The 27,106-nt window shown below is 44.6% G+C and overlaps 1 long non-coding RNA gene across 11 annotated transcripts in view; it reads left to right on the forward strand.

Annotated features, from left to right (window-relative positions):
• The window catches only part of LOC147356310 (uncharacterized), a 567,448-nt gene that overhangs the window by 10,228 nt on the left and 530,114 nt on the right, over window positions 1-27,106 (forward strand). For 10 of the 11 annotated variants that reach the window (XR_015142699.1, XR_015142705.1, XR_015142701.1 and 7 more), the window contains exon 4: window positions 26,835-26,923. This is a non-coding gene — a long non-coding RNA (uncharacterized LOC147356310). Of the gene's footprint in view, window positions 1-1,931; window positions 14,530-17,312; window positions 18,913-26,834; window positions 26,924-27,106 lie in introns of those variants that run through there. The other variant, XR_015142700.1, reaches the window with a different exon arrangement.

A 27,106-nucleotide genomic window follows, 5' to 3' on the forward strand; every position in this document is an offset into this window, starting at 1 on the left:
GTATATGTACCACAACTTATATTTCTATTCATCTATTAGTGGACATGTTCAAGCTGGTTTTAGAAAAGGCAGAGGAACCAGAGATCAAATTGCCAACATCTGCTGGATCATAGAAAAAGCAAGAGAGTTTCAGAAAAACATCTATTTCTGCTTTATTGACTATGCCAAAGCCTTTGACTGTGTGGATCACAATAAACTGTGGAAAATTCTGAAAGAGATGGGAATACCAGACCACCTGATCTGCCTCTTGAGAAATTTGTATGCAGGTCAGGAAGCAACAGTTAGAACTGGACATGGAACAACAGACTGGTTCCAAATAGGAAAAGGAGTTCGTCAAGGCTGTATATTGTCACCCTGCTTATTTAACTTATATGCAGAGTACATCATGAGAAATGCTGGACTGGAAGAAACACAAGCTGGAATCAAGATTGCCAGGAGAAATATCAATAACCTCAGATATGCAGATGACACCACCCTTATGGCAGAAAGTGAAGAGGAACTAAAAAGCCTCTTAATGCAAGTGAAAGTGGAGAGTGAAAAAGTTGGCTTAAAGCTCAAAATTCAGAAAACAAAGATCATGGCATCCGGTCCCACCACTTCATGGGAAATAGATGGGGAAACAGTGGAAAGAGTGGCAGACTTTATTTTTCTGGGCTCCAAAATCACTGCAGATGGTGATTGCAGCCATGAAATTAAAAGACGCTTACTCCTTGGAAGGAAAGTTATGACCAACCTAGATAGCATATTCAAAAGCAGAGACATTACTTTGCCAACAAAGGTTCGTGTACTCAAGGCTATGGTTTTTCCTGTGGTCATGTATGGATGTGAGAGTTGGACTGTGAAGAAGGCTGAGTGCCGAAGAATTGCTGCTTTTGAACTGTGGTGTTGGAGAAGACTCTTGAGAGTCCCTTGGACTGCAAGGAGATCCAACCAGTCCATTCTGAAGGAGATCAGCCCTGGGATTTCTTTGGAAGGAATGATGCTGAAGCTGAAACTCCAGTCCTTTGGCCACCTCATGCGAAGAGCTGACTCATTGGAAAAGACTCTGATGCTGGGAGGGATTGGGGGCAGGAGGAGAAGGGGACGACAGAGGATGAGATGGCTGGATGGCATCACTGACTCGATGGACGTGAGTCTCAGTGAACTCCGGGAGTTGGTGATGGACAGGGAGGCCTGGCGTGCTGCGATTCATGGGGTCGCAAAGAGTCGGACACGACTGAGCGACTGATCTGATCTGAGGCTGCTTCCATGTTCTAGCTATTGTAAATAGTGCTACAATAAACACTGGGATACATGTGTCATTTTCAATTTTGGTTTCCTCAGGGTATATATCTAGGAGTGGGATTGCTGGGTCATATAGTAGTGAAACCACCCTATTTGTTTTAAGTGAGACACTGGCCTGCTTAAAAGAATTAGCTCATTTCAGCAAATCATAAGCTGCCTGTAGCCCCACAGGCTCCTCTCTGTCTTGACTCTTCAGAGCAGGGGTCCAGGCTGGGCCACATGAGTCATGCAGGGATGCCATCACTAGGCGATAGGAGGCTTTTTACATCCAGGTCAGTCCCTGTAACAGGAGCACAGAAGCCAACACACTGATTTCTAATACATTTCCTTCTGCTCCAGACGTAGTTGCTCTGTCCTTAGGTGGAACATATATGTGTTTCAATCATGTAAATACATGTAAATTCTGAGCTACAAGAATTCTGGTTGGTATGAAAAAAAAAAGACTCTGCACAGACACATCTGCTCAATTATGTCTCCTTTATCTGAATCCCTGGAGCTCATACTGTCTATGCCACACAGCACAACAGCTCTTCGTTTTTACATTGTCTTCTGTGCTGTTAATTATTCACAATCTTATCTCTCCTAAAGAATGGAAACACTCTATTTGAATCCTGTTATTCATTGATAAACTTTTTTTTTGTCAACAGTCTTTTTTTTTGGAAGTGTTGGCTGCTCACAGTTCTACATATGTTGGAGAGATCAGAGATTCTGTCGACCTGGTTCCCAGCCCTGGCCCTATGACTGATGGATGACAAGTGTACCAGTGAGAACTGAAACTTGCAGCACCTGGATCCCTGTCGCTAAGAGGGAAGAACAGTACTGACCTACCTCATGCAATGCAGTGTCATATACATTAACTGTCTAATGATGCTAAAGCTCTTTGAGCATGTAAACGTGAAACATTATCATTATGGTTAATACTAGTCTCCAGGTTGTAAGTTTTTTCTTTCCTCAAAGAGAAGCAGAAAGATTATTTAAAGAAATACTGAATAGAAGGCTACAGTTTGTTCTTAAGTCATGATTGACTTTGATCAGAATGGTGTAAACAGTGCGTATGCGGTCTTGAAGTCCTCAAGATAATTATTTCTACTTCAGGGCATGAAGACTTCTCTTTCTCCTCCTCCCATCAAGGGAAAAAGAAAGAAAGAAAAAACTTGGAAAGCTAATGCTCTTAAAATATAAGACGATTTGTCAGGTCTGGAAATAGTGTTTCCTAAAACCCTTGCTACAAAAGAGGCCCAACTGAGTAGACAGAGCTGGACTCAGTCTTAAACATCTTGCTATGGAAAGACCCAGAAGCAGGAGAGGTTGCAATGAGTTTTTAAAGCCCTTCCAGTTATTTTTTAATTCTAGAATTTCAAGAGAGAAAGGATTCTTGGAGATCCAATATCCTTGTCCAGTGCCCTTTCCACTTGCACTGGTGAATCCCCAGTGGTATGTCTCCAACCGCTGTTGTAACAAGTTGCCACACACTTAATGGCTTAAACCAACATGAATTTATTATCTTGCAGTTCTGGAGCTTGCAAGTCTGAAAAGAGTCTTAGGGACTAAACTTAAGGCGTTAGCAGGGCTGGTTCCTTCTGGAGGATCCGGGGGAGACTCTTCCTTGCCTCTCTCAGCTCTGGTGGCTGCCCACATTTCTTGACTTGTGGCCACATCACAACAATGTCCACTTCCATCATCACATGGCCTTCTCCTCTTCTCTAGCGGTAATCTCCCTCTTCCTCCCTCTTATGATGGGCCTTTTGATTACACTGGACCTGCTTGGATAATCCAGGATAATCTCTCCATCTCGAGATCCAGGCCAAGGGAACAGCGAGTGTCAAGGTCTCAAGGTACAGCATGCTTGATGTGTAATAACAGCCATGAGGCCAGCATGCTGTAGGTGATGGAAGGGGAGGGAGTGGAAGGAGAAGAGCTCCCTGAAGCAGAGAGGCAGATCTCATAGGATGTAGGGTCAAGGTAAGGACTTTGGTCTTTAAGTGAGAGGGAGACTGTGGTTGGGTTTTGAGCAGAGCAGTGACTGACATGATCTTTACATTTTTCAGGGATCACTCTGGCTTCTGGGAGAGACAGGAGGCTCTTGGAATAATCTAGGCAATAGGTCATGGTGGTTGGATCAGGTGGTGGGAAGTGCTGAAATTCTGGATATATTCTCAAGGTTGAGCTGTTAGAATTTTCTGGGGGATTGGCTGTGGGACGTGAGTGAAATACAGAAGTAAAAGTTGACTCATAGGTTTTTGGTTTTAGCAGCGGAAAAATGGGGAAAACTGCAGGAAGAGAGAGATGTCGGGAGAAGATGGAGAGCGTGGTTTGGACATGTTAGGATCTGAGAATTACAAGTGGAGATGTGCCAAGCCATGCAGCTGGAGTTGCTAATCTAGAGTTCAGGGGAGAGGCAGGAGAAGTCTTCAGGAAATAAATATCAAAACCTACAATGTCTGCTTACTTGTTAAAGGACAAAGGCCAAGCCCTTTAATATGACATTTAAGGTTTTTTATGGGTTGATCTCAGCCTCATCTCTCACTGAGCTCCTATACCCAATGCTTCAGTGACTGATATTTTTCAAAACTCCTTGCCCTTTCCAGCTTCATAGTCTCTGGCTCGTGTTGTTCCTTTGACCTGGAAAAAGCACCCCTCCCTTGCTATCAGAATCCTGTTCATCCTTCAAGTCCTGTGAGTCTCTTCTGCTCGCTTTAGTTGAAATCCATCACGCCCTCCTCTGTGCTCCCAAGTAGACAGATGGTGCATTCTCCCTGATATCTGACTACTTTTGTTTGTCTGTATCCCCACTAGATTGTGAGTTCCTTGAGGGTAGGGAAGGACCATGGTTCATTGGTCCTTATATCTCTAAGATGTCTCCAAGATGGAAACAGACAGGGGTGAGATTCTGAAAATCGGAACCCTCAGTCCGTCAGTTTACCGTTGCTGGTTTTGGGGTAGACATGCCCGGAGGACATGGCCAGACAAGAGTAGACTATTGATGATCACACGGTGTTGGTTGAAACCCCCACATGGAACCCATAGACCAGGGAGCTGGCTTCACCCCGTGTGAGTCACACTTTCTTCTTGGTCTCCTGAAGAGCGCAAGGACGAGACTAAAAACTGGCTTCCTTGGTCCCTTTCTTATACCCAAGCCTCGACCCCTGTGTGAAAGCAGGAGGGCATGGACAACTGAGTCTAACAGGGAGATGGTCCAGGGGAATACAGCCTAGAGCAGAGCTGGCCTAAGTTAACCCCTGAGGCACTGGGAGATGGCACGGGGCGTAGGAAGCCAAAGGCTTAGCTTCTCTAACTAACCAATTAGAGGAACACATTCTGGAAATTAAATGAGGGGCCCGATAGGAGAGCAGAGAGCAGGGCAGGGATGTTAACAGCCTTTGACTTTTTAAAAACAATTGATATTTTCTCTATGGCTATGCTGGGTCTTGTTGCTGTGTTGGCTTTTCTCTAGGCGTGGTGCACGGGCTTCTCACTGTGGCGGCTTCTCTTGTGCAACGTGGGCTCTAGGGTGCTTGGGCTTCACTAGTTGTGGCTCCTGGGCTCTAGAGCACAGGTTCTGTAGTTGTGGTACACAGGCCTAGTTGTTCCTCACTGTGTGGGATCTTCTCGGATCAGGAATCAAGCCTGTGTCTCCTGAGCTGGTAGGTGGATTCTTTACCGCTGAGCCGCCAGGGAAGCCTTGACTTGTCGATTGCACGGCTGTCCCACCCCACGTCACGGCCCGGCAGTGCTCACTGTGGCGGCTTCTCTTGCTGTGCAACATGGGCTCTAGGGTGCGTGGGCTTCACTGGTTGTGGCTCCCACTCTAGTGCACCTCCTCCTTGGCAGTGAGCTGCAAGGGGAGGAAAGCCTGAGGCCCACCTCCAGATGGAGCCCGTCCCCACATCTGGCCCTGATTTTCACCAAGAAGGTGTTGAATAAGGTTTCACTGAACTTGCTGAATTGGATAAATCCTCAGGAATGCGCATGAATCCCTAATGTAAAGACTTAAGGGTTACTTTGTGTCAGTGATAGCAAGTGACATAAACATCTATGATTTTCCTGGAATCCTAGTGTAAGACATAGTATAGTGTAGTGGGTGAGAGTGAGGGCTCTGGAACTGTGTGATTGTGGACAAGTTAATCTTCCAGGGCCTCAATTTCCTCATCCATAAGGTGGGAGTAATGATATTTCTCACCTCATAGATTTTTTTTTTTTTGCATTGGTTAAACAAGTTAATACTTAGAGCTGGGTGCATAGTGAATGTTGGGTATGTTTTAGCTATTTTATGTGTCAGTTAATTATAAAATGTCAGAGTTGTATGTTAGAGGATATGTCTAGGTCTGTGTTTTAAGAAGGTTTAAAATTTCTGAGGAAGATTTAGATTTTTATCACACTGTCAGTCTACCCGAATAGTCAGTTCATATCCTGGAAGCAAAAATGACTCTTCTTGTCTAGAGGGACCATCTTATGGGAGCTGGTTATGGGACTGTTATTTAGGCAGCTGCTTTTTGGCATGATCTCAAGTGAAATGTTTGAGCTGGCTCTTCCCTCAGGCTCAGAAGTCACCTGGCTAATGTGAACTTCAATGGTCCTGGGATGCTCAGCTGGAATCTCTGGCTTGTGTTACCCCAAGCAGGTGTTCTGAGACCAAAGGGACAGTAATTGGCAACAATGGTTGTTGGAAGGTTACCAAAGACTGGCTGGGAATAGTCTCATCAGCGCGTGCGCGCGCGTGTGTGTGAATATTCTCATCAGTGTGTGTGTGTGTGTGTGTTCTCTCCAGATAGGTAAGAAGGGTCTTGCTGCATGCATGCTCAGTTGTGTTTGACTCTCTGCGACCTTACAGATTGTAGCCAGTCAGGCTCCTCTATCCGTGGAGTTTCCCAGGCAAGAAGGTTGGAAGGGGTTGCCATTTCCTATTCCAGGGGATCTTCCTGACTCAGGGCTTGGACCTGTGTCTCTTGCATCTCCTACATGGAAAAGTCCAAAAAGGGTCTCACTAGGAATCTTTGAAGCCATATTTTCTTCTGAGCTTTCCTGGCTTTTATTGTTCAGAATTTCACTTCTGTCTTGGTAGTCTGAGGATGTTTTTCTGATCTTTTTCTCCCTTCTATTAATATTGTCCGAATACAATAGTTAGAACTGTGTAGAACTGTGACCTGAGAATCCTCAGAGGCCTTTCTGATGGTGTCATTTTAATGCTGTTACTTACCTTTTTAAACTGCATTTCCCCCCCTTCCTATGAGGATCATCCTTGAACAGTGAAAACTCTTCATGGTATGAGGTACCTGGCAATGGCAGAGGGAGCTCTTAGGTAAACAAAGACTTTTGTTTTGCTGTCTGGTTAATTAAACCTCCCCTTTCCTCATATTCCTGTGTCAATAACGCTGGTCACTTTCTGAATTCCAAGAGGAGGATTTACTTTTGAAATAAGAAAAAAAAATCAATGCTTTAAGTCTTTTTTTGGAACCCTATTTAGTTGGATCACTTATAATCTTTTATTTCCTGTGATAGATTTTACACACGAATATTCATTCAACAAATATTAACTAAGAGTCTGTTGGGGCAAGACCCAGTTCTAGCATTGAAGGGGAATATAAATATGATACATTTCTCTCTCTCTATACATATGACATAGATTATTTTCTAATGATGGGACATGACAAATGCCAAAGTAGGGGACTGTGTGAAGAAAAAGTTGAGAAAGTTGTTACAGGGAGGGAGTAATTCTGATGTCATGGAAATGTGTGAAGATTCATCCTTCCCTAGAGGATATGTACATTCAAAGGGAGTGGTCCACACTTAAACTCTCCCCAGGGCATTGTTGCTCATGGCCCACGACCCCTTTGGGATGGACTTCGCGGCTGCCTATGGGGTCCTCTGCTCGCTTCTGAGAGGAGGCAGTTCAGTGTGAGGCAGACCCTGCCTCTGCTCTCTGCTTCTTCAGCTGCTGTGTGCCTTTGGGTGAGTTACTCAACTGCTCTGAACCTCAGTTTGATCGTCTGCCAAACAGAGAGAGTAGCACCTACTTCATGATGTAAAAGTTGAAATGAATTCATATATGTACCATACATGGTAACTAGAAAGTGGGCAGTTCATGTAAATTCCCTCCATTCTTATACCAAGATTTACATTTCCTTTTCCTTCTCTTTTTAATTTCCTTTTTCTCTTGTAGTAGGGGTGAATGCCCAAATCACTTCAATTATTCTCTCTGGGTTCCAGGCACATCTGAGATTAATATCAGCTAGAACCTGAGCATCATTGCCAAAACATGAGCTCCTTAAGCTGACATGTGGACCACAGGAAGGGACTTTTTTCTCAGTGCTAGGTGATGCTAATTGCCAGCTGATCTGAAGCCAGAGAGTTGCTTTCCTTTGTTTAATAATTTATATCTTCTCTGAGAACACTGAGCTAAAGTTTAAAACTACAGAAAGTAATGATTTATCTAAATGCCAACAAAGCTAAATGCAGTAAAATCGCCCAGACTCCCTTTGTGGGTTGCTACTCATGCACCACCCCGAACACCAGGTGACATTTGAGGGAGTATTCGTGTGGACAGCAAGAGAGTTAAGCTCCCGGGGTGTTAGGTCTCAGCACAGCCTTGCTCTGTAGGTGTCACCAGCTCAGGCTGGCTAAGACGCCAGTAGGACTCATGGAAATGGGTGTGTTACAGTCCCGAGGCCCACTGCATAGGGCTGCAATTTATTTCCATTTTTCTTTCATCAAGCGTTCATTGAGTACCTACTATGTGGCAGGTCATCTGCTGGGCATCGTGCAGAGTTACAGAGCTGGAGATTGCCTCTCTCAAGCCGCTCACTCACAGTCTGGTGCAGAAAATGTCCATCAGTGGTCAGTTATCCTGTTCTTCACCCTCCCCACCCATGCTTCCCAAGTAGCAACAGAGCAATAACCTTCTCCAGTATTTTTCCTTCTTTGTGGCATTTTGGGAGGTTGGGACTTGGGGAGGGTGGGGGAATAAGACTGGAATAACAGGAATAACCATTTAAAGCAATTGCAGCGTGCCCAGTATAGTACTTGTTGTTGCTCAGTTGCTCAGTCATGTCCAATTCTTTGTGACCCCACGGACTGCAGCACGCCAGGCTTCCCTGTCTTCCACCACTCCCGGAGCTTGCTCAAACTCATGTCAATTGAGTCGGTGATGCCATCCAACCATCTCATCCTCTGTCATCCCCTTCTCCTCCTGCCTTCAGTCTTTCCCAGCATCAGGGTCTTTTCCAATGAGTTGGCTCTTCACATCAGATGGCCAAAGTATTGGAGCTTTAGCTTCAGCACCAATGCTTCCAGTGAATATTTAGGATTGATTTCCTTTAGGATTGACTGGTTTGATCTCCTTGCTGTCCAAAGGACTCTCAAGAGTCTTATCCAGCACCACGGTTTGAAAGCATCAATTCGTTGGCATGCAGCTTTCTTTATGGTCCAACTCTCACATCTGTACATGACTACTGGAAAAACCATAGCTTTGAACATAGGGACCTTTGTGGGCAAAGTTATGTCTCTACTTTTTAATATGCTGTCTAGGTTCATCATAGCTTTTCTTCCAAGGAGTAAGTGTCTTTTAGGCATTTTATATCTAATATCTCATTTAACAGATCTATCCAGAAGGAAATGAGATTTATGAACTATAGATGGGAACAGATCTGGAATTGTCAGAAGTGTTCCTTCCTGGTCACACTGAGAGATCCAATTTCACTTCACGATCACACAGTTAACAAAGAGCTGTCACTGATTGTGGTTTGACTTTGTGGAAAGCTTGGTACCCTAAGCTGACTTTGATGGCTCAGGTGTCTAAGGAAACCCTCTCCATTATAAGAAGGCTATGAAATCAGTCACTAAGGTGTGGCCAGAAGATATAAACATATCTTTGCACCTTTGTTTTCCTCTAACCATAAATCTCTTCCCCTACACGCACATGGTTGGCTCCCCCACCTCCTTGGCCCCCTTCTCCAGCAGATCTCCCTTAGCACTGTTGTTACACAGAACGCCCCTGCTCCCTGGCATTCCTTTTTTAAAATGTAATTTTATTATTATTTTTTGGCCAAGCTGAGTCTTCGTTGTGGCGCGCATACTTTCTCTAGTTGCAGTGCAGCGGCACTTCTAATTGTGGGCGTGGACTGAGTTGCCCTGTGGCGTGTGAGATCTTACTTTCCTGACCATGGATAGAAAACATCATTGGAAGGCAGATTCTTAACCACTGGACCACCAGGGAAATTCCCTGCTCCCTGGCATCTTTTCTTTTTGAAAAGTTTAATTGGAGGATAATTGCTTTACCATGTTGTGTTGGTTTCTGCCATACAACAGCACAAATCAGTCATAATTATATATATGCCCCCTCCGTCTTGAGCCTTCCTCCAAACCCTGGTGCCACCTCTCTAGGTCATCACAGACACCATACTGGGCTCCCCGTGTTGTAGAGCAGTTTCCCACTTCTTGCTGTTCAACTTTTCTCCATAGCGCAGATAGTCATCAAACAGAACACATTTTACTTCTTTTTTCGTTTGTCTTCTCTTTCCCCTTATGAAAGGCAAGTTCCACGAGGCCTGACAGTCTCTCCATTTCTGTTTCCCTGCTACAGTCTCAGCACCCAGAATAGCATCTGGCCCAGAGCAAGTGATCAACAAATGTTTGTTGAATGAATCAGTGACCTGCTGCTATTAATATTAGGATGAAATGACTTCATGTAGCCTAAGTGTAGAGTGAGGCCCTTCCTACAACGACAGGATCAGGAAATGTACCATTCATTCATTGATTCATTCCTTCAGTGGGTATTTACTATGCAATTAAGTTGTGCCTGGCACAGTGCTGGGCTTTGGGGTAACGAATGTAATGAGACATGGTTTCTGCTTCCAGAGAACTCAGTCTATTGAGGGAAATGGACCCATAAATAATATTAATGGTGATAATGATGATGGCTTGCATTTAATGGAGTGTGCTACAGGCCAGATGCTGTTCTATGTATGACTCTTATGCCCAATTTGCAGATGAGGAAACAGACACACAGTCCACACATTCTGAAATGTGTATGGCATGTGTGACAACAGCTTGCATTGTAACTGGGCACTTCCTTAGAGTGGAGAGGGGCAGGTGGGCAGCTCTGAGAGGCTTATGGGTAAGAATCGCTCTCTTGCCCCCATTGCCTGATTCCTAGAGTTGCTGGACATGTCTCCTTCCCTCACTTCAAGCCTCGCTGCTCTGGACCTAGTCTCCCCTGAGCTCTCAGCAAATGCTCTCCTTCTGACCCTCATGACCCCCTGTTCTTTTGCTCCTGAGTCTGTAGGCCTCTCCAGTGCTCTAGAGCAGGCAGGATGGCTCAGCCCAGACCTCCCAATTCCTCACTCTGTACTCTCAAATCTGCCCTCAGACACCCGACATCAGGTCCTGTGTCCTCTCGGGGAGGGGAGACACTGAGACCATTTCCCAGATTCTGCTCGCTCTGTTGGGGGAGGGGGCTCCACGAAGGCCCACCTTCGCCAAAAGGGTCTTTTGGGAGTCTCCGAAAGGAGAGTGCAACACCGTCACCCCTCTCACCTTGTCTGCCTCCCCTCAGTCCCTTCTGAGCCTTGGGTGACCACCCTTTGCGCATCAAAATTCTAGGAGGTCACTTATCTTTCTCGCCTAATGATGTGTTACAGAAAACAAGCTTCCATTACTTGCAAAAGTGTGACGGGAACATGAATATTAATAACTCCCATGGGTTTCCTGCAAACATCCATCACTGCAGCTTAGAAAGCTTGTTCAGGGTTGCTTGGCATGGGGGTAACTGCTCAGCAGAACAATAATAAAGCATTCATGAACCCAGCTCAGGCGGAGCGCTTCCTGGGGCTTTGAGCTGCCGTGTTCCTGCAGGGCTGAGGTGGGGAAAGAGCTCCCTTGCACCTGGGTTTCGGCAGGAAGAAGCTTTGCTTTGGTTAGGGACAGGACTTGGCAGCTGCACGGGGACCCAGTGGCACTGCATCGGGGCTTTCTTTTGATCGAAAGGAAAGTTCTCTTTGGTGACAGCATCTTGGAGAGCGGGTGCATTAGATTTAAGCTAAGTCAGGTTGGAGTGATGGTAGAATCCAGAGCTGGTCCAGCACAGATTATTAGAACTTCCAGGCTCAGTGTCATCTCTCTGAATACATGGAGGCCACAAAAGCCAGGAGAAAAATCAGCAGCAGGGCCAACAGTAGAGAATCTGGAGAGGATCAGTCCTTTGGAGAACCCTTGAGCAAGGGCCATCCGGATAACGTTGCCCTTGTCCTACCTTCAGGGTTTCCTAATAAAGTCTGCTGATGTAGTTTTCTCCGCAAAAGTCGTTTTCTCCAGGGAGTCTTCAGGTATATACTATTTTCTGCTCCCTGGGTCTCTGGATGCCTATTAGGATCTCAGGGTTGACTCAGGCTGTGGTAGAGCTCCTAGGTTTCCCATCTCAGGCAGCGCTGTTCTAGTAACGAGTGCTCCCAAGATCTGAAGGGAATTCCTGGCAGAGCTGGAGAATGGTTAGATTAAAGGGAGATGGGGTTGAGAAACATCACAGCTCTGCTTCTTGGGTTCTGTTGCCCCAGGAACCCCATGTAATCTTTAGGGTTTGAGCTCCTGGTTTGATGGCTGTTCAAGAACACTATTGCCTGGGTCCCCTAGTTGAAAATTACTATTGAAATTTATTTTAATGTACACCGTGTGTGTTGTATTTAAACATTTGTTACTGTTGTTCAGTTGATAAGTCATATCTGACTCTCATGTAATCTCATGGACTACAGCACCCCAGGCTTCCCTGTCCTTCATTATCTCTCAGAGTTTGCCCAAATTCATGTCCACTGAGTCTGTGATGCTATCTAACCATCTCATCCTCTACCACCCCCTTCTCCTTTTACCTTCAATCTTTCCCAGCATCAGGGTCTTTTCCAATGAGTTGGCTCTTTGTATTAAGTGGCCAAAGTATTGGAGCTTCAGTTTCAGCATCAGTCCTTCCAGTGAATACTCAGGGTTGATTTCCTTTAGGATTGACTGGTTTGATTTCCTTGCATCCAAGGGACTGTCAAGAGTCTTCTCCAGTACCACAATTTAAAAGCATCAATTCAAAATCTTTCGTATTTCTAGCTCACAAAAATTAAACAAAATCATTTGGATTTTCTAGGGACAAATATCTTCTTAGGTAATTTCAATGTGATTAGGGTAGCATCTCTTTTGCTAACTTTAGGTCAATAATGAAATCTACAGTGTTAATGAAAATGCTCATTTTCTTGGGTAGCAGCATGCAAAATCTCTCTGATGCACAATTAACAGTGGTAGGGAAATTTCTGCCATTTCTTCTAGCTGTCAGATTTTCTTGTAGGTGGAATTCCATTGTCTCGCATCAGAACAGGCCATGCAGGTGAAAGTTATGGAAACAGCCATGGCTTTCTTCCTAATGTGCTTTATTGTAGGAGGTCATTGCCCCACAGAGTTTCTGGCATTGGGTGTGTTGAATCATAGTGGCCTCTGCCTGGAGATGTTTATCTGGGAGAAAGCTTGGTATCATCATGGAAGGAATAAAAAGTTGAGGTCAGAATATCTTCAAAGTGAATGTTCACTCTAAAATTTGCTAGCTATGTGATTCTGCCCTTTCTGAGCTTCAGTTTTCCCATCTGTAAAATGAAAATAAAAATAACAACTGCTCTTTCTACTTTATAAAATTATCCTGAGGATAATATGAAACCCTTTTATGGGTAATAGTTTTGAAGACTGTGTTGCTAAAGGGTTGTTGTTTTTGTTGAATATTGTATAGAAATAGAGTTAAACCTTTTCTAAGAATGCTCCCAAAACACTCTTTGAACTATTGTAAAGTGGTTGCCAGGCGTGTGCAATAAAAGTGTGTAACATAAGAAGGCTTCTTTTCCAGTCAGAAAGGGAAAAAATTTTGACTTGGTGATTATAGCATGTAATGTTGACTATTTAAGCAACCTCTATTCAACCTCTATTCTTACGTCAGTCCTTTCTTCTTTGTAAAAGAACCCTGATTTTGTTATATGTCTGCCCTTATCATGATTGCATGTTTCAAGGGAGGCAGGCTTTAGCCCAGAAGCAAGATTGGTCTAAGTCAATGGTTCCTAAACCTTGATGGGCATCAGAATCATGCAGAGGGCTTGTTAAAACACCAGTTGCTGAGCACCAGCCCTGATTTAGTAGGTCTGGATGGTGTCAGAGAATTTGCATCAAGTGATGCCGATACTATTGGTCTGAAGACCAGGCTTTGACAGCCACTGTCTGAGCCAATCCTGGTGGTCCCCTCCTCCTTACCCGTTGTTGTTGCTCGGTCACTAAGTCACATCTGATTCTTTGCAACCCCATGGACTTCAGTATACCAGGCTTCCCTGTTCCTCACCATCTCTCTGAGTTTGCTCAAACTCATGTCCATTGAGTCGGTGATGCCATTCAACCATCTCATCCTCTCTCGTCCCTTCTCCTCCTTGATGTTTAGTGGTTAGGTATAGATACATGGGGCAACTCTTCCCAATGAGATGTGGTAAGTTTGCAGGGGGCTTATGGGAAAGGGGTTCTCACTTTTCAAACGAGACACAGAGAAGAGATGGCTCCTTTTCCACCTCTGAAAAAAGTCTTTGAATGGAGCACCTGGGACTGCTGCAGATATTCTGGGACTATTAAGGGAGCAATACTTAAAAAGGACAAAGTGAACGCTCTTAGAATGATCAATCTTTTTTGGAACCAGGGGCTGGTTTTGTAGAAGACAGTTTTTCCACAGACTGCAGTGGGGGGTAGGGATAGTTTTGGTTTTGCCTGGCCCTCCACCTCCTACTGTGTGGCCCCGTTCCTAAGAGGCCACAGACCAGTGCCATCAGGGACCCTTGATGCAAAGCACCTGGGTCCTTACTGATGTCTTTAGGTTACCCAATTAAATATGGAGTTGCCTACCTTATTAAGTCATTTTTAGTTGGAGTTCTCTGTTACTTTCAGTCAAAGACAATTGATAAAACAACAATAATGTTAAAATTTCTTTTCTGTCATGAGGACAGTGGGGTAGGTTATGGGACAGGATCCCTGAGCCTTACTTCAGGCAATGTGAGATGCCTGGCATTAGAGAATGCACTCAACCGTGAACCATGTGCCTTCATTAAGGTCTAACTATTAGAAGGAGGTTCCGGAAGAACGAGTTTAGGAAGAGCTGGAGGTTCTGAGCAAGTCAGGGTATGAGTAAAGAGTTTCCAACCAACCTGGGAGATGTGAGCATATGAGAACAGGCTGGGCGCAGGAGGTGGAGAGAAGGTAAGCTCAATGCCTTAAGGATAGCAAACTTATGAGGATTTTGTGGGCTGGTAGGTGGGAAGGTGAACCCAGGGTTGGAAAGAACAGCTCAGGAAAGGCAGACTAAGAGGATCAGAATTGGAAGGTAGAAAATAAGCAAATGTCAGAGGAACTTGGGAGCTTATATGCTGATTGAGATATTATGTCCCCATGATACATTATTTTTTTACTATTTTGACACTGGTAAAGCTATTCTTGGGCTTCCCAGGTGGCGCTAGTGGTAAAGAACCCGCCTGCCAATGCCGGAGATGTAAGAGTTGCAGCTTTGATCCCTGGGTCTGAAAGATCCCCTGGAGAAGGGCATGGCAACCCACTCCAGTATTCATGCCTGGAGAATCCCATGGACAGAGGAGTCTGGCAGGCTACAGTCCATAGGGTTGCAAAGAGTCGGACACAAATAAAGTGACTTAGCACGCACACATGCAAAGCTATTTTCAGTTAAAAGACAACATGGGTTCCTGAGGTGGACTTTATCCAATGCTTAGTATGCCATCAGGTCCAGCCTGTGATTTCACGATAATTACTAGAACTCTCTTTCCCTCAAACTTTAGGATTGTTGCAACTGGGTTCTTCTAGTACTGGTGGGCCTGATCTGTGACCTTTCAGTGTTTATCCCATTTCCTTCCTATTGCTTACCCGAATGTCTTCAGTGGGCTGCTGCCTACCAACCCTACCTGCAAACATTACAGGCTGCGGTTCTGCTCCTGCTCCTCTGTTCTGTGCCAGGCCCAAGGGTCCTTGCCCTCAGCACTGGGGATGCAGCAAAGAAAAGAAAGAGCCTTGATCTCAGGATGCTCAGTCTAGGGCAGCACTGTCCAGCATAAATAAAATAAAAGCCACAAGTGTAGCTTTAAGTTCTCTAGTGACCACATTAAAAAAGTGAAATGAAATAGTGATATTAATTTTAATAGTCTATTTTATTTATCCCAGTGGTTCTCAACCAGGGGAGATTTTGCACCCTACGGGCATTTGGCAACGTTTAGCAATGTCATTAGGCAAGTTTTAGTTGTCACAACTTGGAGTGTACTGGTGGCATTTAATGGGAAGAAGCCAGAGATGCAGCTGAACATCCTACAATACACAGGGGACAGCCTCCCATAGCAAAAAGCCATGTAGCCCCAAATGTCTATGCTACTGAGGATGAAAAATCCAGATTTAACTCAATACATCTAGAACATTTCATTTCAACATGTAATCAAATGTAGAAAACTCATTAATTTGATATTTTACATTTTTTAAAATTCTAAGTTTTAAAGTCTGGTGTGTATTTTACACTTACATCTTAATTCAGGACAGCCATGTTCCAACTGCTCGATTGCCATGTGTGACTAGCAGCTACCGGACAGGCATAGGAGGTGTGTAGTCAGAGTCCAGGAAGCTCTGAATGACCTCAGTTTCCTGGGCATAGCATGCCTTTGTGAGACGGACTTGATAAGGAATTGGGATAAAAGGATTGCATGGAGTCTCTCTGATCATTAAACTAGGTAAGAATGCAAACATATTCAAAACAATGCCTATGCAGCCTCTTGCATTATTTCTCTGCAAAAATGTCATCAAGAGATTGTAATTTCTTATTCCCTTAAGGCAAAGATCAGCATACCCTGTTGGGAAGATTACGAAGGTGGTAGCTTCAATGCAGCTCTGAGGATTTAGATATTGATTACTGAGGCTTTCATGCAGTCAAACAAACAACCAAGCAACATGCTTTGCTTCTTCCTATAGTTTTTCCCTTTTGAAAAATGAGAAATGAAATGGGTTCAGGTTAAAAAGGTGTCGTGTAGTAATCAGAGCTTTAGAACCATCCAAACTGACCTTAGTATAACATGCTGTACTTGGTAATCCCCAATTTGAAGGCTTCGCAGTATCTCATTAGTCTGGAGTTGCAGTACAGATAACTCTGTATTGAGTGAGTAATTAAATGTGGCACAAGCAGGGGAATGGATTAGTGACACATTCAGGGGTTCCTCTGAGGGGGCCTTTCCTGCCTCTGCCTGTGAGGGAAAGTATAGAGAGGCTTAGCAGAACTCCTGCAAGGAGGATCCTGGTGCAAAGGCAGAGTGAGATGTCTCGTGTTATCTGCAGGCCAGGGTAACATGCCAGTCAGTGTGGGGATGGGACCTTTTGGAAGCAAGGCCTTGTCTATGAAGCAACCAATTCTGTGGTGCTGCTGGTCTTTTCTGGGCTAATTCTGGGAATTCATCCTCAGCTTTTCTGAGCAAGCTGTTCATTCTGTCTTTAGTAGGACAAGGGCTTGCTGTGTTTACTTGAAGTCAGAGTGAAGAATGCTTCCCATTCTTCTAGGACCCTCCAAATCAGAGCATACCCAACACAGGCAGGCTTTGTCTAAAATGAATAAAGACAAAAAGAGCACTTTCTCATTTTTTACAGTGTCAACATGATGCTTAATTTCATAGAATTGAAGGTTTGGAGAGAGACTCAAGTAGTTTACTTTTCGGCTTCCAGAAAAGCTGTCATTCAACTTTCTCACACACCTGAAAATCCACCCTAATTTTTTGAAGTCCACCAGGGAAGGAGGTTTAAAAAATCTTTTTGGAAACATTCAGGTTCTCTTCAGCCCTCAATGAACATATATAGGGCACTGGCTCTGAGCAAGAAATTATTTAGGAACCATGAAATTAAAGGAAAGAGAAGACAGCTTCTCTTTTGAAGGAGCTCATTAGAGAGACCTGAAAAAGCAGGGGCAACAAGAGCCAAAGGAATGGCACAGCCATGAAGGCCTGCAGGGCTCGAGGAGAGGACACTGAGCTGGGCTGAGCGAGGCGGAAGGCCAACCCCATCGGTCTTCTGCAGGGCTCGAGGAGAGGACACTGAGCTGGGCTGAGCGAGGCGGAAGGCCAACCCCATCGGTCTTCTGCAGGGCTCGAGGAGAGGACACTGAGCTGGGCTGAGCGAGGCGGAAGGCCAACCCCATCGGTCTTCTGCAGGGCTTGAGGAGAGGACACTGAGGTGGGCTGAGTGAGGTAAAAGGCCAACCCCATCGGTCTTCTGCAGGGCTTGAGGAGAGGACACTGAGCTGGGCTGAGCGAGGCGGAAGGCCAACCCCATCGGTCTTCTGCAGGGCTTGAGGAGAGGACACTGAGCTGGGCTGAGCGAGGCGGAAGGCCAACCCCATCGGTCTTCTGCAGGGCTCGAGGAGAGGACACTGAGGTGGGCTGAGCGAGGTGAAAGGCCAACCCCATCGGTCTTCTGGGGTTGGACGCAAGAGAAGGGCCTGATGTGAGGAAATGCCATCTCATGCTCTCCCATCCACTGTCCCCCCTTTAAAATCCAGTCCCTGCAATGTGACGTCAGCAATGCAAGGCAGCACAGGTGCAAGACAAGTCAGGCTCGGTCCCAGCTTCCAGGAACTCACAATGGACTAATGCAGATTTTCAGATCTTCCATAGACACGTGACTCTTGCTCACTCATTTAATAAATTTTACTGGTCTTCTGTTCTGTGCCTGGTCCTGTGAGATACAAGGATATAGAGGATACAGATGCAGAGGGTACAAGACAGATTTAAGTCCTGCTTTATAAAGTTCATGGTGTAGGGGGGTGGGAAACAACAAACACATAATTACAAGTGTGATAAGAATTATAAAAAGGGGGAAATACGTGCTATGGGAGTATATATGAGGTATTCCTCTGATCTAGGAGAGAAGGCTTCCCTTGGGAAGTGTTGTTTAAGTTGTAATAGGAAAGAACAAATCTGACTCCATGTTGGATGTTTCTTTTACTTTGTGTTCTACTGCTGGGCTTTCCGGGTGGCACTTGTGTTAAAGAACACACCTGCCAATGCAAGAGACATAAGAGATGAGGCTTCAATTCCTGGGTCGGGAAGATCGCCTGGAGGAGGGCATGGCAACCCACTCCAGTATTCTTGCCTGGAGAATTCCATGGACAGAGGAGCCTGGTGGGCTTCAGTCCATAGGGTTGCAAAGAATCAGACATGATTGAAGTGACTTAGCACACACATACACCTTCTATTGCTATAAGTTAAGAATGTTGCCTATAGCTTAAAATATACAGGGTAGCCCATTCTCAAGGCTCTGATCTTTAAAGGGATAACACTTCCATTCTTACAGAGGTAAAAAGTTGCAGAATAGAGAATGACATTTATCTTGTAGGAAGTTAACACGGACATCATGAAACGACCTACATGGACAGCTGCAAGAACAGAGGATTCTGACACTAAGAAGTTCACACCAACCAACCACATCCCCTCCCCTTTTGGTATAAAAGAAGCCTGCATTCTAACTTGGGGAAGATGGTTCTTTGGGACACTCGTCCGCTATCTTTCTGTTTGCTGACTTTCCAAATAAAGTCACTCTTCCTTGCCACAACAGCTTGTCTTTTGATTTATTGACCTGTTGTGGAGTGAGTGGTTTGAGCGTGGACCCTGTAACAAAGCCAACATATGAGTGAAGAACTGAGTAAACAGGTGAAGGAGGAGAGAGGAACAAGGGGAGAAGAATGTGCCTGTCATAAGGAAAAGACTCCCAAATATCCAAAGTGGAGACAGTGTGGTGCTTTTTGAAGAACAGAAAAGCATCCCAGATGGTGGCAGCAAGGATGGAGATGAAGCCCAAGAGTTAGGACAGGCCCATCCTGGGCTGGAACATGACTACATGTGCTCTGGGCACAATGGCCAAAACAAATCAAAGCTAAAACAAACATTTTGTCTTGTCTCCCAAAGACATGTGTGCAGGGGAGACTGCGAAGTTGCACAATTTCAGAAGACTGGTGAAGACCCTGGGCATCTTGTCTAGGAGGGTCTCTGCCCAGACCCCTGCACTTGCCACCTCCCCTCCTGCCCCGCCAGCCTCTGGACTCAGGACGTACATGCCCTCCACCTCCAAGCTCCACTCCACTGGTCCCCGGGTTTCTTGTGACTCTGGAGGAATTGCTGTGAGGCTGAGTTCTCAAGTATCTGGCACCCGGTCCACTCAATGAGTGTGTATTTCTGCTGTGTCAGGAGGGGTACCTGGTATTTGATTCTTTCTTCTGCTGAGCTAAGCCCCAAACCCTGAGGAGGCTCCAAGCAGCAGTCTCTACATGCCACTGAGTTAGTTCATCATTGTGCGCCTGCCTCAATTTCCCTGCTTAATACTTCCAGGTACCTGCTGAGGCTGGAGGTTTGCCCAGAAACTCTAGTCCTCAGTGTTTACTGAGTACCTGAGATAGTGATGGAGTGCTGGGGATGGTGTTAAAACAAAACAAAACAACACACCAGAAGAACTGGCCCATGATCACATACATTCAAGTGTTAGTAATAATTTAATGTGTTGAATTATCATTAGTGTTTTGAAAATGTGAAAATCATCTTTTTTATTACTTCAAAGGAGAAGATGATTCTTATTATAAATATGACACTTAAGTAATTTCATCGTTTTTTAAAAATTTTGATCTTGTAGGTGCCAACAATTGCTTCTTTCTCTTTTCAGTTGACAGATAGCAGTTTTAATATTCATTACACTTTTATGTTACAAAATCTGCATGAGGTAAAAACTGGCACTGGTTCCAGGGATGGAACTGAGTCCAAAGTTGTTAATTCGACACTGAAAGTATCTTGCCATTCAGCTCCAGCCTCCTGCCACTGCTCCTGTCCACGTTCTCCACCCTTAGGCTCTCTCCTCTATGTTTGTGCTCAAACTGTCCCCTCGGCCTGGAATGTTCTTCCTCTTCATCTTCACATGCCATCATCCTTGTCCATGAAGACCTCTTCTCTTCCATTTCCATTGGCTTGCCTGTTTCCTCCCCCAGCTCTGAATTCTTCCTCTACCCCTGGTTCCTCATTTTCCATTTTCTTTATAGTCTTTTGCTTGGACCCCTGCTCAGACTTGTGTTCATATGAATCAGCTGTGTATAGCTAACACCGATTTTTGAGGTCTAGCCTAGAAAGCTAATGACAAAATATCTTCCTGATTGTATAATACAATTAAAATAGTTTCTTTTTAAATTGAGGAGATATGGAAAGTATGAAGATCACAGGGCTTCCCAGGTGGCACTAGTGGTAAAGAACCCACCTGACAAGGCAGGAAATGTAAGAGATGAGGGTTTGATCCCTTGGTCAGGAAGAACCCTTGTAGAAGGATATGGCAACCTATTCCAGTGTTCTTGCCTGGAGAACCCTGTGGACAGAGGAGCCTAAAGGGCTATAGTCCATAGGGTCACAGATAGTCAGACACGACGGAAGCAACTTAGCATGCACGCATGAATGAAGATCACAAGGGCTTCTATCAACAATGGAGGGGTAGTCAAGAGTGCAGCTAAATTACTTAGCCTCTCTGAGGCTTAGTTTTCTCCTCTGTGAAATGGAAATGATAAACCCTGTCTCATTGGCTTACTGTATCAGTTGACTATTATGTGTAAAATGCTCAGGAGAGCTTCTGGCAAGCAATAAGTACTCCGTACTTCCAATCCCAAAGAAAGGCAATGCCAAAGAATGTTCAAACTACCGCACAATTGCACTCATCTCACATGCTAGTAAAGCAATGCTCAAAATTCTCCAAGCCAGGCTTCAGCAATATGTGAACCGTGAACTTCCTGATGTTAAAGCTGGTTTTAGAAAAGGCAGAGGAACCAGAGATCAAATTGCCAACATCCGCTGGATCATTGAAAAGGCAAGAGAGTTCCAGAAAAACATCCATTTCTGCTTTATTGACTATGCCAAAGCCTTTGACTGTGTGGATTACAATAAACTGTGGAAAATTCTGAAAGAGATGGGAATACCAGACCACCTGACCTGCCTTTTGAGAAACCTATATGCAGGTCAGGAAGCAACAGTTAGAACTGGACATGGAACAGCAGACTGGTTCCAAATAGGAAAAGGAGTACATCAAGGCTGTATATTGTCACCCTGCTTATTTAACTTCTATGCAGAGTACATCATGAGAAACGCTGGACTGGAAGAAGCACAAGCTAGGATCAAGATTGCCGGGAGAAATATCAATAACCTCAGATAGAAGACACCACCCTTATGGCAGAAAGTGAAGAGGAACTCAAAAGCCTCTTGATGAAAGTGAAAGAGGAGAGTGAAAAAGTTGGCTTAAAGCTCAACATTCAGAAAACAAAGATCATGGCATCTGGTCCCATCACTTCATGGGAAATAGATGGGGAAACACTGGAAACAGTGTCAGACTTTATTTTTTGGGCTCCAAAATCACTGCAGATGGTGATTGCAGCCATGAAATTAAAAGACGCTTACTCCTCAGAAGGAAAGTTATGACCAACCTAGATAGCATATTAAAAAGCAGAGATAATACTTTGCCAACAAAGGTTCGTCTAGTCAAGGCTATGGTTTTTCTAGTGGTCATGTATGGATGTGAGAGTTGGACTGTGAAGAAAGCTGAGCGCTGAGGATGCTTTTGAACTATGGTGCTGGAGAAGACTCTTGAGAGTCCCTTGGACTGCAAGGAGATCCAACCAGTCCATCCTAAAGGAGATCAGTCTTGGGTGTTCATTGGAAGGACTGATGCTGAAGCTGAAACTCCAGTACTTTGGCCACCTCATGCGAAGAGTTGACTCATTGGAAAAGACTCTGATGCTGGGAGGGATTGGGGGCAGGAGGAGAAGGGGACGACAGAGGATGAGATGGCTGGATGGCATCACTGACTCGATGGCCGTGAGTCTGAGTGAACTCCGGGAGTTGGTGATGGACAGGGAGGCCTGGTGTGCTGCATTCATGTGGCTGCAAAGAGTTGGACATGACTCAGTGACTGAACTGAACTGAATTTGGTAACTATTGTTATTAGAATAACCATGGTAACGTTTTCAGACTCTTATTTATACTGTTATTTCTATTAAAAGTACTTAGCAAATTCTAACCAACAGTCTTGCAGGCAAAATTCAGATCCATTCCGTTTTCAAGCTGTGGGCTGCTTCTCTCAGGGCAGAGAAGTGACCTGCTTTCCATCCCAGAAGCATCCACAGATGTCACCAGGAAGTGGAGCAAACATACTTGACTCTCTTGTCTGGGCCTTCAGATCGTGTGTAGCAGCTGAACAGTCACTTCGGGGTGAAACCAACAGAAGGTGAGGGTTCAGTCACTTGACTCAGTGACAGGTGCTGTTTATAGCACTCAAGCTCCTTCCTGGAATGGTTTCATGTTTGTGACACGCACCATGTGTTAAGAGTGCACGCGTTCCACGTTTGGTCATAACACGCCGACCAATGGTTGGCCTAGCCTTTGGTTTAGACAACCAGATGGAACCCCTGGGTTGAGGGTGAACTCCTCCTTATCTCACCCAGCCTTCCTCCTTGTACCACGAAGGCTGTCAGGATGACTGCTCACATCCTGTTAGGGAGAATTACCATAATCACTAATGGGTAGTTAGGGACAATGTTCCAGTTTAAAGACTTTCATGGGCCGTGAAAACTAGCACGTAAATAATAATTTATCAGCCAGTCACATAGAGGATGCCACATGGAATGACATTTCCAGCACTTCAAAATGCACAGAAGCCATATATCATAATGGGACATAAAAGTTACGTGCGAACAGGCTGTAAAACAACAACTGTTTACCTCAGTGAAGGTTTTATTTACATGCCCTCCGGCATGTAAATAAAAGACACTTAAATGTGCTTTATATGGGGCTGAGGATCACAGCTTCCAGCAGAGCCTGGGTTAAGTGGGGATGCTTTGGGTACACACACTGATTGCTGCGTGATTTCAGAGGCTCTGGTAAAGGTCTCTCTAGCTCCCTCCAAAACTCACTTTGCCTGCTTGATGCTTAAAAAAATCTCTTGGAATCAAAGCTTTATAATTACAGAAAATTTAATTTGACAAGTTCAACATTGGATTCAATGTGAAATACCATGGAATACACAAATAGCCAACATTTATAGCACTCTGTTCTTTATTGAGCACTTCCACATGCAGAACCTTCTTTATGCTCCAACACTCCAGTAGGTTGAATCATTGCCCCCAGTTATGAGCCGGGACCTGTAACTTAGAGAAGTTCAATGATTTGTCCAAGGACACATGCGAGTCCCGTCAGGTCTGGGACTTGAATCTGGTGTTTCTGAAGTTGTCTCCTTAGTGCGCTTTCCACAAGAGCAGGCTCTTATATGAAATACCCTACAGAGGAAGTCCTTGACTTAAATTTATATCACACTGAGAGCCAGTTTTTAAAGATAGGGATGCAGATGAGAGAGTTGGGTCAGCGGTCTTCCTGGGCCCTGCTCAGCTGGGGCAGGCCTGGAGGTCCCCTCCTCTGTGATGCCCTCTGCCTGCTTGCCCTGCCCAAGCTGATGGGTGAGTGTACACACACTTCCTTTAAGCTCGACCAAGTTGATCCCATTCCACATTTGCATTCCCTGCTGGGATTGGAGCTCTGTTCTGATTCCTAGTCTCCTTGGCCAAAGTCCTAGAAACTTGCTACCTCCTTGCTGGTTCTCTGTCCCTCTGCTCCCACCCTCAGCTGAGGTTTTGTTCCTCTGCACAGACTTATCAGGACTGGCTGCTGATTGTAGTTTTCTCTATTGTAGGAATTGCCAGTTGTTCATTATTCCTTCGTTCATTGAACACATTTTTATAGAGCACCCAAGACAGACAAGATACAGTTCAGAGTCAATTCTTCTCAGTTCTCAAGGTAACCCTAATGAAGCAGGAGCTTGCCACATACCTTTCGAGACTATGTGTGTGTATTAAGTTGCCTCAGTCATGTCTGACTCTCTGCGACCCCATGGACTATAGCCCGCCAGGCTCCTCTGTCCACGGGATACTCCAGGCAAGAATACTAGAGTGGGTTGCCAGGCCCTCCTCCAGACCTTTAGAGATTATGTAAGTGTTATTGTTGACTAGCTCACCAGATGCCTTGAAGCTGGGTCTTTTTCCTCTAAATCTCTGATCATCCACTGTCAGCCAGAAGAACTGATGGCTTAGTGGGGGCACTGAAGTGGCAGGAGGTGAGTCTGGATCATGGTTGGGGTCAGAACATGGGAAATGGGTTCCAGGAGACCTTTAAGACACCATGGGAATTAAAAAAAATTTTTTTTATCAGAGTACAGTTGCTTTAACCCACTCCAGTATTCTTGCCTGGGAAATCCCATGGACAGAGGAGCCTGGCAGGCTACAGTCCATGGGGTTGAAAAGAGTCAGACACGACTGAGTGACTGAGAACAGCACACCCACATAGTTGCTTGAAAATGTTAGCTTTTGCTGTACAATGAAGTGAATCAGCTGTATGTATACATATAACCTCTCCCTCTTGGGCCTCCCTCCCATTTCCCCTCCCACCTCCCACCCCTTTAGATCACCACAGAGCAGTGAGTTGGGCTTCCTGTGCTATATAGCAAGATAGCATAGGAATTTCACAGTATCAACAAGGTCTGGCTGGCCCTGGCTCCAGGTGAGTCTGTGAGTGCTCTGCTGAGTGACAATCGATGAGCCACAGAGGAAGTGGGATAATTTATAGAAAAGGGTGACAAGGAACGACCTTCAGCATCTTTGTTAAATAACATTACCTTCACAAGCTGCAATCCTTTAGTTTCACAGATACCAGTGGCAAGACTTGAATGAATTTTATCTGAATTTCTGCTTTATTTATTTCCCTGCTAGCTTCATTTCTAAAATCACCTTTGTTGAATGACAACTCAATCAATTCAATAATATGCAATTTTACACAGTAGGAACCTATTCCCATACCCCCCTTCATATTTAAAATTGTCGGCTGCTTCCTTGAATAGCCTATGTGTGTTTCAAAGCCAAGTTATTTTCATCTCCAGACCCCCGAGGGGGAATGACACTGTGAGATGGACAGAGTCCTGACTTGAGGTTGAAGATGCTCCCCTCTTCCCTTTCTTTTTTCACATGCATCTCTCGTTCATCACAGCCTGAGCTGCCAGCTCACGTTCAATTTCCCATCAGTTCAGTTGTGTTAAGGAATCATTGGCTTGATGGGCTTCATTTTAGAAGCTTTCTGAGATGCTTGGCTTTTTCTTACTTTGTTTCCCATGCTTTTTGGAATCTCGCCAGGGTTAATGAAGGTAAAATGAACGTGTATATTTTGGCTTTGTTCTCCACGGCCGGGTAAAGTGATGGACAGGATTATATTACTAGAGGAATTAAGGAGGATATGGGCTGCACACGTTGGTTGATCCACAGAGTCTGTGAGTAATGAACTGGAAAAAAAAAAGCTGCTGATTGAAAATTTGAATCATTAAAAGCTTTGAAATCAACAGCTTCTCTTAGAATTCCAATCTTCTGTGATTTGCTTAGAGTCAGTGCGGCAATGGTCTGAGCCATAGGCCACATTGTCAATCACAGTGAGCAGGGTTTGCTCAGGGCCTCTGTTGTTTCAGAGATTAAACACTTTAAAAAGCTACAGTAACTCTTCTAGGGTACTGGCGTGGTCATCATGGTATAGTGCTCCCTGGACTTTCACTGATTTAGAATTCACATTTTCCATTATTTGTAAATGACCCTCCAGGTTCAAAATATACTTTGTATTCTTATTGAAGCATGAATCAGAATTGCGCTTGCTGGCTGGGATGCTGGGGTGCAGTGGTAGATTGCATGGCTGGCCTAATGCTTTGCCCTCGCCACTCAAGGAAAAAACGTTTTTCACTTTTTGTATATACATATCATGGGGGAAATGATGTGATATAGTGGTTCTTTGTGAATTGAGGGGATTCATAGGGATATTGGAAAGAATTACTCATGAGTGTCAGGCTGTACTGTCGGTATGTCTTATTGTAATGAGATCAAGTACAGCAATGCTTTTCTCATCTGTGAATGACTTATCTGGACATTAAGAAATAACTTATTTTGTAATCAGCCTGTAAAGAAACGGACTGCTGAGAAGACAATATAGATGTTCCCACAGCCATCCACACTAAAACGCATGCTCTTAGCTCAAAGATGATCTCCTCAAGCCCTCATCCAGATCTGCCCTCTGCCTTTTTAGACTTAGATTTGTCTTCAGGTGCAAAGAGTTGAACCTAAGATGCTCATGGCATCTGTGTCTTCTTTGTGGCTCACATGGGCTCGTTTATTTCAGTATTTTCCATCTACATACCTATGTCTGTTATCTCCTTCATATCTAGTAAACATGCAACATGCATACTCATATGTTTAGAGTATGTTATAAAATGTATGGCATTTAGATTTATATAATAGTATTTCAGTGTATTTTTTTCTTTTTACTGTTTTATTTACAGCATAATTTTTCAGAATTTATCCATGTTGGTGAATGTGCTTGTGGTTAATTCTCCAGCTGTATTGTCTTCCAGAGCATGTGTCCACTCTGTTTTGCTCACAGGACCAGATATAGATGGCATTGTTGGCTCAATGCTTTGCTGCCACAGTGCTGTGAAGACCATCCTTTTCTATGCCTGCGTGTGGTCCTGGGTAAGTGTTCCTGGGTGGTAGCACTAGAGTCAGATTATAGGTTATAATAGAGGGGTAACTGAACACTGCATCTCACATGGTATTCTCCAGATGACTGTTCTACTTTTTTCTTCTATGGGAGAGAACCAGGCTTCCTGTATCTCCACATTCTCATCCATATAAATTAGGATATTTCTGGGTATT

Source organism: Bos grunniens, chromosome 16 (assembly GCF_055505025.1).
Source record: "Bos grunniens cultivar Pamir isolate PY7600 chromosome 16, Bosgru_T2T1.0, whole genome shotgun sequence".
Lineage (NCBI taxonomy): Eukaryota > Metazoa > Chordata > Mammalia > Artiodactyla > Bovidae > Bos > Bos grunniens.